Source organism: Engraulis encrasicolus, chromosome 12 (genome assembly GCF_034702125.1).
Source record: "Engraulis encrasicolus isolate BLACKSEA-1 chromosome 12, IST_EnEncr_1.0, whole genome shotgun sequence".
In the NCBI taxonomy this organism is placed as follows: Eukaryota; Metazoa; Chordata; class Actinopteri; order Clupeiformes; family Engraulidae; genus Engraulis; species Engraulis encrasicolus.
This window is the reverse complement of record NC_085868.1, coordinates 942501-955690: the sequence shown is the minus strand read 5'-3', so window position 1 is coordinate 955690 and position 13190 is coordinate 942501. Positions and strand designations below refer to the sequence as shown.

Genomic DNA, 13190 nt, shown 5'->3' with positions numbered 1-13190 from the left:
AGCCTTTGTGCTGCACCTTCTCCTAGGATGAGCACAATGTTCACCCTCAACCAGGCTTTTAGGCAGGATTTTTTTTTAGGGTGTCTAACTTTTTTTAACCTGTCATTTGTGCTTTGCCGCGTGCCGCGGTGCCTCGACCCGCAGGCACAAGTGTTTTAGGGCGATCTTGGGGTATTCTCCCCCGCAACATTTTTACACTTCTAATGCTCTCAAACGCAATTTCCTGCAATTTGAGGAGCAAATTGTGACCAACACAACCTAGTGTTTTTGCCTTTGTTAAAAAAAAATTGTACCAATAGTAAGGCTGGACTGGGGGGAGGCATGTGTGCAACTAAATAACAAACAAAAGCCCAAAATAACAAACCAAAGAAATGCAAACAAAACACATAGACAAGTAAAACCATTTTCTTATTTTCATATTATAAAATACATTACAAAGAATCCCACCAGTAAAAACACCCCTGCTCATAATGGTTTGGTCTGCCAAACGGCGGACACCCCCTCTATTTTACTCAGATTGGAACATTCACTTGTTGCTGAACAAGGAAGTGGCAGCATGCCGGTGACCTAGTCTGTTACATGTTACAGAAATGTTTTACACAGTATTTCTAACCAAATAAACGTCTATGAATTGAAACAGCCTATCTGCAAGTGATGTTTGTTACTCATTAGAGATCGCTAAACAGATGGAAGTTGATAAATTAATGACGCTACGAAATGCGTGTTTTGAAACGCGGTGGAATTTTACACTGAAACATGCTGGAAGGCACTCGTTACAACGCTAGCCGGTTAGGTGTAGAACTATTTATATCCCCGAAACGCGGAGCGTCGGGGATGTAATGGTTTTGCGTGCGCCGCCGCCGCGTCCGCGTCCGCCGCGTCCGCCGCCGCGTCCGCCGCGTAAGGTCTTTCGTGTTAACGCGATAACTTTTGAACGGATGTTTGGATTTGTCCCAGATTTTTTGGGTGAATGCTCTAGGGCAGGTTCATGAACTGATTCGAGTTTGGAGGTCAACACTTTCAAGATGGCTGAATTCAAGATGGCTGAATTTTTGTTTGGTCCATAACTCCTGACCGGGTGGATGGATTTGTCCCAGATTTGGTGTGTGAATGCTCTAGGGTAGGTTCATGAACTGCTTCGAGTTGGGAGGTCAACACTTTCAAGATGGCTGAATTCAAGATGGCCGAATTATTGTTTGGTCCATAACTTCTGACCGGGTGGATGGATTTGTCCCAGATTTGGTGTGTGAATGCTCTAGGGTAGGTTCATGAACTGCTTCGAGTTGGGAGGTCAACACTTTCAAGATGGCTGAATTCAAGATGGCCGAATTATTGTTTGGTCCATAACTTCTGACCGGGTGGATGGATTTGTCCCGGATTTGGTGTGTGAATGCTCTAGGGTAGGTTCATGAACTCATTCGAGTTTGGAAGACAACACTTTCAAAATGGCGGAATTTTCATTTGGCCCATAACTTCTGACTGGGTGGATTGATTTGCCCGGTAACACCTTATTTTAATGGTTCACCATTTCAGTGAATCTACCATATTAGGTACAGTGTAATAACCAATGTAACAATATTTAATACCATGTAATACTAGTGTAATACCAGTGTAACAATATGCAATATCAGGTACAGTGTAATAACGAGTGTAACAGTATGCAATACCATGTAATATAGTGTAATACCAGTGTAACAATATGCAATACCATGTAATACCACTTACGCACAAACACATGATGTAAGTAAAAAAAATTACATTGTATTAAATATTGTTACACTGGTTATTACACTGTACCTAATGTGGTATATCCACTGAACCATTAAAACAGTATTACCATTTGCCCCATTTTTTGCTTCATTTTCTCAATAGTCATTTGGTTTTAAGCCTATGCACGTCATGTCACGTCTGTATGTATCATATACGGTTACGAAATGGTGGACGGGAGTGGTAGGAATGATGGGGGACTGGAAGCGTCGCGTTTCGGGGATATACCTTAAGCAGTCGAAGGCGACTGCACAGGCAGTCTAGTTTATATTTTATCTTCTAAAACTTCCAAAATGGCGGTGTAAATAAAAATCGTCCATCGTGGGAAAGCTCGGACTCAGCGAATTTTGAACATCAGCATGGTTAACGCGGACAAAGTGGAAAAAATAGGACGTCTTTAGGGAGTCCTACTAAAAAAGTAGGGCGTCCAAATTTTTGTTATTTTCAAAATAGGGCGTCGAAAAGACGCCCAGACGCCCCCCTAGCTAAAAGCCTGGCCTTAACCATTGCAGCTTAGTGGCATGAGCATGGGGAGGACGCCTGCAGTTCGACTGAGACAAGGGAGGGGTGACAGAGCCACAGTCCGGGTCTGCTCTTAAGGGCTTTGCATACTTTACGTGTGTAATTTGGCGCATTTGGCGCGAGAACCATTAAAATGTGGCAGACCATTCATAGTCAAAAGCGCCATTTACAGGCTTTTGCTTGCATTTTCGGAAGTGTGCCCTCTGCTGTTCATGAGAGACACGGCAGAATCTGTCGCAACTCGCAGCGGGAGTTCTAGAGATGTCTAAAAATAGAAAGCCAAACACGGCTGCTGTAGGGCTACTGAACGTCTGACTTATGAATTAAGAATTTGCAGAATTTATAAATAGATTGCCAAACACAACATGCTTCTGAACAAAGTAAACAATTGTTTCACTGAACAACATTAAAGGGAGAAGATAAAAGAACTCTGTAAGACATTTTATTATCCTCAAAATGATGCAGGGTCCATTCTGTAGTACAGTAGCTGTAGCCATATCTCTTCGCAACTCCTGCTTTGTCTGCCTACATGCATGGTCGCTGGTGGCGCGCGCCAAGTTACAAAAAATGTGGGGTGCACGACCTCGCGCCGCGGCAGCTTGCGGAGGGGCGTGTGACGTCATTTTGAGCGCACGCCATCGTCGCCAGGGAGGTATGAATGAGGTTAGCGCCAGTTATGTTAACTATGAATCCGCCTTTAGGGGGATGAAGGCAAGTTACCTCTGACGTCCCAGCCGTGGAACGCAGAAGCGTCCGGTTGATGCGACAGTGACCCTCAGACAGGTCTAGCCCAGGGATGGACCCGCGGCTGCATGTGCGTTGGAAGTGTCAATGATCAATGTGTCCTGCAATTCACATTCAGTTCTTGCAGGTGGCATGGTGATGTGAGTGATGAGGTTTGATTGATGTCACGAGGAAGGTGCCTTGCTTATTCAAATCCCTGTGCTACAATGGGCCCAGAAAGGTCAGTGAAAGTGAAATATGCCACAAGGGATTATGACAAGGATGACACGGGTAAGGTGAAAACTCTGTGTGTGTGTGTGTGTGTGTGTGTGTGTGTGTGTGTGTGTGTGTGTGTGTGTGTGTGTGTGTGTGTGTGTGTGTGTGTGTGTGTGTGTGTGTGTGTGTGTGTGTGTGTGTGTGTGTGTGTGTGTGTGTGTGTGTGTGTGAATGCGACTGAATGTAGTAGACAAGTTAAGTCTGGGATGGCAGCAGATAGTATCAGGTGGTTTGTGGGGAAGGTGTTTCTCTCCTTCCTCTGTTGCCATGCACTTGGCTGGGTTTCAGCAATACACCCCCAAACACTCACACACGCACTGCACTTGCTGACGGCTGCAGTTCCTTGCTAGCAACAGTTGAATCCAGACACAGACAGACAGGTGACTTTGCAGCAACAATCCCCCTGCTAGACAGTCACACACACACACACACACACACACACACACACACACACACACACACACACACACACACACACACACACACACACGCGCGCACGCACACGCACACACACACACACTCGCGCGCACACACACACACACACACACACACACACACACAAACACAAACACACACACACACACACACACACACACACACACACACAGCCCCTAACCTAATGCACCTCTAAAGCCTCTCATCCTCTCCTTTTCCCCGCAATCGCCTCCTCCTTCACCACTAGCCCATTATCCTTTCCTCCCTCGCTTTTTTTATCCCTTCCTCTCTTTCACATTCTCTTCCTCATCCCCCCATCTCTCTCTCCGTCACACTGCTTTGCCTCTGGAGAGCCTTATTATCTCTTAGCTGTGTGTGTGTGTGTGTGTGTGTGTGTGTGTGTGTGTGTGTGTGTGTGTGTGTGTGTGTGTGTGTGTGTGTGTGTGTGTGTGTGTGTGTGTGTGTGTGTGTGTGTGTGTGTGTGTGTGTGTGTGCGCGTGCGCGCGCGCCTATCCACCGTTCTTGCCGGCCGTGTTACCTTCAGTGCTCTTGCCGCGTCCTGGCTGTCAATCAATCTCGATCAGAGTGTCCACTCAGCTGATGAACTAACCTTTCGCTCTCCTTTCTTTCTTCCCTCGTTTTACCTCCTTCTCTCACCTCCTATGCTCCTCCCTCTTTTCATCCTTCTCTCCACCTGCGTCTCCTTCAGTCACATTCCTTTTCCATCCATTTGACCTCTTCTATCCCTCCTGACCCCGTCTTGTATCCTCTTCTATCTCTCCTCCATCTCTCTTCCGCCTCTTCTTTTTTCTACGACCCTCTCGCCTCCTTCTTGTCTCATCGATCCTCCTTTTATTCCTCCCCTTTCCTCCTTTGTAGTGAAAGTGGAAGCCCACCTTGGAAAATCCCAAATCCCATCGTCATTGTGACACATCACTCCACAGCACACAGTGCTCACTGCACACAAACAAATTGCATTTAAGTACCTCAGTCATGGAGGATGATGGGGGAGAGCACTGGTTAATTACTCCATCCACAAACTTGGCAGGTCAGGAGTCGAACCAGCAACCTTTGGGATACAAGTCTGATGCCCTAACCGCTTTCCCATGACTGCTCTGCTTTCCTTCTATTCACCTTCCCCCACCTCCTCTTTCCTCCCTGACTCACAGGGTTATGAAAGTCTCTGGATATGGAGGTGGGTATTGGCAAGGGGTTCACAATTCGATGCGCATCACGATACACACGATGCAATACTATCACAATGCATGCACACCCCTATCTGGATGGTGTGTTTATTCAGCTCATGGAGGTGTTGATATGTGTTTACACACTTTAGGTGCGATTTTTCAATTCTATGCCACTGCTTATGCATTTCTTTTTACTCCTTGTATGCGTTGGCTTCAAATGATTATTTCCCTCCTTGTGACAATAAAACATTGTATTGCATTGTGTTGTGTTGTGGCCATCTTCTTTTTCTATTCTGTGCTAAGAGACAACAAGCAGGTTTCTGTCTGTCCTTTGATGCTGAAGCTCTTGTTTATCCACACGCACAGCACATCACACACGGCAGGCCCAGTCTCGGACGTGTTCCGCGTTTCAATTAAAGCCAGCTGTACTCAACACCACACTGTGGCAGAACAAGCTGTTCTCAAAGAAAAGTGTTTCTTTCTTTTTTCTGATTATAGACTCAACGGTTGTTGGTCTTATTTTGTCCAACTGACGTCAAACCAGGCAAGGTACAATTGGCTTGTTTTTCAATTTTCAGTCACGCTCAAACCCCACAACCTCCTCACGGGACACAATACCTCCAGTGGTCAATAATAGCCACTTGCCGTTCTAGCACACTCTTCAACTGTCTGTTCGAGTGTGTTTGAGTGTGTGATTTTTGGCATCACGCCAAGTGCAGAAGAGATGGAGAGAGTGTAGAGTGAGGAAGAAGACGCTCCCTTCTCCCTCTTTCCTGAGTTCATCTGTCACTTCTTCACCATGACTCTTATCGCCTCGTGCCTCCCATAACACGCCCAGTCCCCTCTCCCCCTCCAGGGCTCCAAGACAGGGTGATTAGGGAGCTGTTTCAGGTGTGTGTGCGTTTGTGTGTGTGTCTATGTGTGTGTGTGTGTGTGTGTGTGTGTGTGTGTGTGTGTGTGTGTGTGTGTGTGTGTGTGTGTGTGTGTGTGTGTGTGTGTGTGTGTGTGTGTGTGTGTGTGTGTATGTATGTGTGTACCTCTGTGTGTGAAAGCTCTGTATGTGAACCTTTCTGTGTGTGTGTGTGTGTGAGTCCACACACAATGTGTCCCAAGATCAAATTACAGCTCAATCATTGCAAACACCCCCTGCCTCTGTCCTGATCAGGACCAACTCCTGAGTGGGCGTCATAGCAACCCCTATAGACCAGCAGCCAACTGAAGCTTTAATTTGACAACAGAAACAGGACAGGAAGAAAAAAATAATCAGAAACAGAAAAGGAAGAAAGGGAATCAAGAAGCACAGAAAACAACCAACAGAGGCCAATACAATACAATAAAAAGCAAAGAATCAGACTATTGAGAGACAGGAAAAGATGGAAAGCAACCTTCAAAATGGCCGACAGCCAGTGGCTGCATATTAAGACGAGTCACACCTTTTCCACTTCCACAGACGAGACTATCAGAGTCTTCACCGATATACTTCCAACCCCCACAACTGCCAATGAGTCAATGACATTTTAGTAGTAAGCACATATAAGGGTGGTTCAACCACAGCTAATGCCAGAGTATGTATGGATTGTGTTTTGCTTCGTTTTTGGTGAATTACCTAAGAAGCCTATTCGTTGCAGTACAATAACAATTACTACTTATTTTTTGGGCTTTAGCTGTGGTTTTACCACCTGACATATATGAGCCCAAAACAATATCATTGACCAATGAATATGCAGAAAGCTGAAAATGCTCCACTTAGCCCACCCCTGTATAGAAACCTCCAATGTTGCCAAGTGAGTGAAAACTATGTCTGAATACAGAACGCTCCCCCGAACCTTCTATTGAAACACTGATACACACCTACAACCCTCTTTCTTGAATGTCCACAACTAGATCTCTTACTGACATTACATCACATTACACTTAGCTGATGATTTCATTCAAAACGACTTAGTTATTTACAGGGTACAGGTTAAAGTCCCTGGAGCAGTGTGGGGATGTGTCTTGCTAAAGGGCACTTCAGCCATGCAGGAAGGAAGGGAGCCGTGGGGATTTAACTTGCAACCCTGTGATCTACAGTCCAACTCCCTAGTCATTAACACCATGGCTGCCCATACTGTCTATCATGGCTCTAAATTACCTTTTCTTTATCACTAGCCAATTTGGCTAGTAGATGTAAAATCTTACAAGCCACACATACACTCACTATCAGCAAAAATGGCAAGTTTGAATTATCACCAGCATTGGTTGGTGGGTGTTCGTTTAGAGCCCAGCTGACTACTGCAAACCAACCATCCTCAACCTGCTAGTGAAGACACTGGAACAGCACCCCCCCCCCATCCCAAGTCTGGTCGTGAATGCTAAAGATACTCCCATCCCCACCGTGCAGCTCATGCTGGTGAATCCTCCTCAGGAGCTAACTGGCGCGTGGATGTGACATTGGGCTAATTACGGCAAGCAAGCAGAGGTGAGAAGGGATGAGCACGGTGGACGTGTGTGTGTGTGTGTGTGTGTGTGTGTGTGTGTGTGTGTGTGTGTGTGTGTGTGTGTGTGTGTGTGTGTGTGTGTGTGTGTGTGTCTGTGTGTGTGTGTGTGTGTGTGTCTGTGTGTGTGTGTGTGTGTGTGTGTGTGTGTGTGTGTGTGTGTGTGTGTGTGTGTGTGTGTGCGCATGTGTGCGCGCGCGCGCGTGTGTGTGTGTGTGTGTGTGTGTGTGCGCGTGTGCGTGCGTGCGGGAGAGCGCATGACTGTGTGTGTTTCTGTGTCAAAGTGCGTGTGCTTGTGTATGAGCCTGTGCGCACGTGTGTTAACCTGCGTCTGAGTACATGCATGTGTGTGCATGTGTGTGTGTGTGTTGACGTGCGTGTGTGCGCACGTGTGTGCTTATGTCTAGCTTAGTGTCTGTGAGCTGCGCGGCTTGGCTTAGGGGGTCTTCGCTCGGCTGAACAATGCCAAATATCTTTCAGGATCTCATTACGTCCGAGCCAGAGGTGTGATTTCTTCCACCACGCTCTGCAAACCCAGAGAGCTACACACACACACACACACACACACACACACACACACACACACACACACACACACACACACACACACACACACACACACACACACACACACACACACACACACACACACACACACACCCCTCCACTGAGCTCTGTGAGCCCCGTGGCACACGTACAGAATACTAAACGACAGGAAGAGGATGATGACGTTGGAGACAACGAGGCTGGCAGGACATCTATTCAAATGTAATGTCCAAACAAATAAAAATGTGTGATATATAGAAAGTGTAAACACCGCCAAGCCATTTCAGCTAGTATGCTTCTCAGCAGGGTGGGCCATTTCTACCTACAGGTATGAAATGGTTGAGCGCGCATTGATTGCAATTTCACAAGGTAATGGCAAAAAAGGACAAACAAAAACTGCACTCAAAACTGCGGAGAAGACATAAGATGTAAAAGCAAAAAAGCTCAAAATAGGAAACTAAAGGAGATGTGGGCAGTTAAAGTTCAACAGTTCAGCCACGGGCATTAAATAATAACCATAGCCCGTATTTGAAGCTGCACTTTTCCACAGTCTTCCAGGGAGGACGCATATCCTATAAACAATATCCACAAAAAATCAATCAAAACATTTCATGTTTTTGTTTTAGCCAACGGGGGTGCCTGTGAACATTTTATTCGATAAAAAAAAAGACAGACAAAAGATCTATAACCTACTTCCAAATTGATTTATTGTGTCTTGTCTTCCAGCATAAACCTTAAAGGACTTATGGGCTCTTTTGAGTATTTATACCAGGGTTTTTTTTTTTTTACCGCAAATTTGCAATTTATTGGATCATAAAATATTTTACCAGGCAAATATTGAGGACACTGCAGACACTTTTTTGTCCCTGAACCCCTCTCGTAATCTGTCTCTGCTACGGATCATACAGTATATCAGAACCACCACACTACACTCAGGCTGAACTCCATGAGAACCATAGTTGTTTCCATAGTGGTTACACACACACAGACAGTTAGACCTAGATTAAAACAGAAGTTGCAGTTCAATTAATGACTTAATTACTTCCAGATTACAGTAGGACACATGATTTTTCACCATGTTTTCTTGACTGTACCATGATTGGCCTTTTGAATGTGCAGCTCGAAAACACCTTGAAGACTCATGGAAATTGCTTGGTATGTGCATTAAATGGTCAAAAAATGAATCATTTTCATTTCTTTTATTTTTAATTAATCGCTATTGTATTATGAGTAGCTCTCATTGTACACACCAGACCATATTTTATAGAGCAAATTTACGTATGATGGTTATCATTTTTGCCTTATGCTCTGTGTCTGCGCTCAGCTCCACTACTCGGTGCAGGTGTTTCCCTGGAGCGGAGATAGAGATGGCACCTTGCTGTGAATCAATACTCCCTCCCTCCTCTCTAGCTACTGACAGGCCTCAGCACTCTCCGCTGAAGGGAACATCCTGCTGTGCCAGGGGTACCTGCATCACTTCCTTTTCCATCCAGCTGTCTTGACGGAGAGGCTAAGTTACACCCCTTTTCTGGTTGGCCTCATAGAACCTACAGTAAACACTGCTTTCTAAAACATACACCAAATAGAAGACAGAGCCTTGTTTTCTGTAGATGTTTGATCCAGTATTCTTACAGTGCTTAGGCCTCCTGCTGTGGCTATGTTACCGGCATCCCTTCCTGTCTCTATGGTAACCGCATCACTTCCGGTTGATCCTTTGTTGTCTCTATGGTACCCATCATTAGGCGCATTTGGGATGGACATGTGTCAATCGACGTTGACAAAATACTTCAGCGAGAACATGTCGTCACAACTTGGGTGGTATTAAACACAGCGCATTTATAAATTTGCACGAGACGATGAGCTCGCACCAGTTTGATCTACTAGCACAGTGTTTCCCAACCTTTTTTGAGCCAGGGCACACTTTTTCCCTTCAAAAAATCTCGCGGCACACCACCAACCAAAAATGATGAAATAATGAAAACAAATTATAGTAGCCGCCTATTAACAATATAGTCATTCTTATAAAAGTGTCTTGAATAGCAATCAAATAAACACAAAATGTATTTTTTTAAATCAGCTTTTATATTTCCTCTTTCAAATAAAAAGTGCACTTAACGTGTCCACTTCTTAAGGAAGCTATAAACTTCAAAGTAGGCCTAGGTCTACTATTTACAAATTGCTATTCTGTCCAAAAGCATTCTATTAGCAGGAATACAGAAAATAATGCTTATTCTGACAGTAGCAATGATATTTAGGAAAGATTTCACTGTTACAATATGAATATGCATGTATAAATATCAATCTCTGTTCAATGCCTTGCAAAATGTTTCCTCTGATTGCGTCTCCATCCACAAAACGCACATTGGCCAGGAGTTGCGCATGTCCAGTTGCGCAGCCTCGTCAAGTTGCAACACAAATTTCTCACGGATACAGATCTTTCCCAAAACCACACTTTCGATGTCAGCAGACATGTCATCAATGTCTGAAATTTGTGTTATTTGAGAGAGGGACTTTGGCTATTTCTTTAACCGCTTCAGGTCCAAGCATCTCATTTGCAATGGCTTTGCAGGCAGGTAGCGTCTCTGCCACTGTGTGACTTTTTTTGATTTAGCTACAAGTTCAGCTAGCTAGCTTTAAGGGCTCTCTCGTTTACCTTTTTCCCTCATAAATGTTGCTTGGTTCTCTGTCTGCTTACGCAGGCCAACAAAATCGTATGCACTCTTGTTTTGTGAAGGGTGTTTCGTTTACATACCAAGCACAATGGAATCGGTGCCGTTGCATCCCACGTACAAGTACCGGTAGTCCTAAATCCAAATGAAATGTAAGTCTTTGTATTGACTCGAGCTCGCGGCATTTATTGCCTTCTTTTGACAGCTACTACAATGCAATTCGCTACCTGCTGCCACCTAGTGATAAGGAATTATTACATGATTAGGACGCCAGTCAACAGCAGACACTACTGGATGACATATTGGCATTATTTGCTGATAATAATGAATTCGGGTTTTTTTTTTTTTTTTTAAACAAGAATTTTCCACGGCACACCTGACGATCTCTCACGGCACACTAGTGTGCCGCGGCACAGTGGTTGGGAAACACTGTACTAGCACACCACGTGTGAGGTGAGGGGGGACAGGTGGGGAGGAGGAGTGGGGAGGAGGAGTGGTTTAGGGGTGTGGGACATTGTGCCTACATACGTAAGTTAACTCTTGGCCAAGCAGTTCAGGGGTGCGTCCCTGCGGAGGCAGTATGGAAACGTGGGATAAACAACTGCAGGAGTTGAAAGGTCCTTTTCAAGGTCCATTGATCCCACAATAGTTTGACATCATGTGAGATGTCACCTCATTGTCGCATCATGACTGAAATGTCTGCTATCTCTATGGTATCTGCATCACTTTCTGTTCACCACATGAAATTCTAGGATTCACCCCTTGCTGTCTCTATTGTACCCACATCACTTCCTGCTTGTCATCCTTGCCATCGGACTTGCCTACTGCCTGACATGCTTACACTGGCAGCAGCAGCACAAACTCAGATAGGATTCATATTACACCTATACAAATATTACAGTGCTATCCGCCAATCACATAACCACCTACCATACGCACAAACCTTGTCCAATCTGTGTGTGTGTGTGTGTGTGTGTGTGTGTGTGTGTGTGTGTGTGTGTGTGTGTGTGTGTGTGTGTGTGTGTGTGTGTGTGTGTGTGTGTGTGTGTGTGTGTGTGTGTGTGTGTGTGTGTGCCTGTTGAATGCACATGGATGCTCGTGTGTCTGTATTCCACTCACTCTTGCTGAGCCATAACAAACTATAAGAGCTAATAGAATAACTTGGAGCCATCGTTTGTATGTGTGTGTGTGTGTGTGTGTGTGTGTTTACACACATATATTTGTGTGTGTGTGTATTTGTGTGTGTTTGTGTGTGTGTGTGTGGGGTGCAAGCTGGCGTGTGTGCCGATATGATAACTCCGATACGAGCGCTCCCTTACAGCTGCTATAGCAGGCTAGCGGCACAGATCCATTAGCCTTGCTCCACACAGGAAATCAATAGGAAGCGGCCATTTCTGTTTACCTCAGCCCTTCGTACAAATGGAAAAGTTTCTCAAAAATGGTGGAAGAGGGGAAAAAAGTGCTGGCGGTGCTAATAAAGGAGAGATAGAGGAGAGGGGAGGATGGAGAGAGAAAGAAAGGAAGGAGGAGAGGAACGAGGGATAAGGGCAGAAGAGAGGATATGGAGGAGAAAATGTAATGAGGAGAGGGGAAGGGTAGAGGAGTTGAGTATGGAAGAGCAAAAGAAATGAACACAGTTATAAAATCTAGCTTTGTCCAATTAGCGCCTTTATCTAAGGTCAAGGCCTTTTATCGTTCATCCCTCCCACTATTACAGCAGTGTACTGTGTGCAGGTGCTAGCAGTTCCTCCATATCTCATCTCCAAGTAAAAAAGGTGCACTGTGTAGGATTGTGGCAGGAGTAGGTATCGCAACAATGCTGTACGTTGAAACTATGCTGCCTATTGCCAAATTTGTTCTTTTCATGAATATATACTGAATAATATTGACTCGAAGTTAAGCAAAGGTTTCCAGCTTACAATATCTATTTTTGGAACTTCAAAATGGCGGCCATGAGGAACACCCACCTTTTCATGTATGAAAAGTGCAATTTTCCCAGTCATAATGAGTAGCCTACTTAGAATTTGATGTTAGTGGTAAGTTGGTAAGTGCACCTTTAAGACTGTTAAAGCCCACCTTCTACACTTGATTTTCGGTAGAAGGCCAAAACGCGAGAGGTCAACGAATCGGAAGCAGAATATAAAGGCAGGCCCTTCTTACAAGTTCTTTAGGCTGTCTAATGGCTCTTTGAATATATGTGCATGTGCATGCATTATTGTTTATGCTGGACTTGCGTGAGCTTTTGTAGTCCATCTTTTTCAGCTTGTGTTTGCGGTTGTAGGCGTGCACGCACGCGTGTGTGTGTGTGTGCACGTAGGCATGTGTGAGTTGTGTATTACGTGTGTGTGCATGCATTCGTGTCGTGTGTATGTTGGACTTATGTGAGCTCTTGTAGTCAGCTTGTGTTTGCGGTTGTAGGCGTGCACGCACGTGTGCGTGTGTGTACGCGCGTAGGCATATGTGAGTTGTGTATTATTTATGTGTGTGTGCAGGCATTCGTGTCGTGTGTATGTTGGACTTACGTGAGCTCTTGTAGTCCTTGTTCAGCTTGTGTTTGCGGTTGTAGGCGTCCACGCACGTGTGTGTGTGTG

The 13190-nt window shown here is 45.0% G+C and overlaps 1 protein-coding gene across 1 annotated transcript in view; it reads right to left on the bottom strand.

Annotated features, from left to right (window-relative positions):
- The window catches only part of grip1 (glutamate receptor interacting protein 1), a 426493-nt gene that overhangs the window by 128661 nt on the left and 284642 nt on the right, over positions 1-13190 (bottom strand). The window lies entirely within an intron of this gene.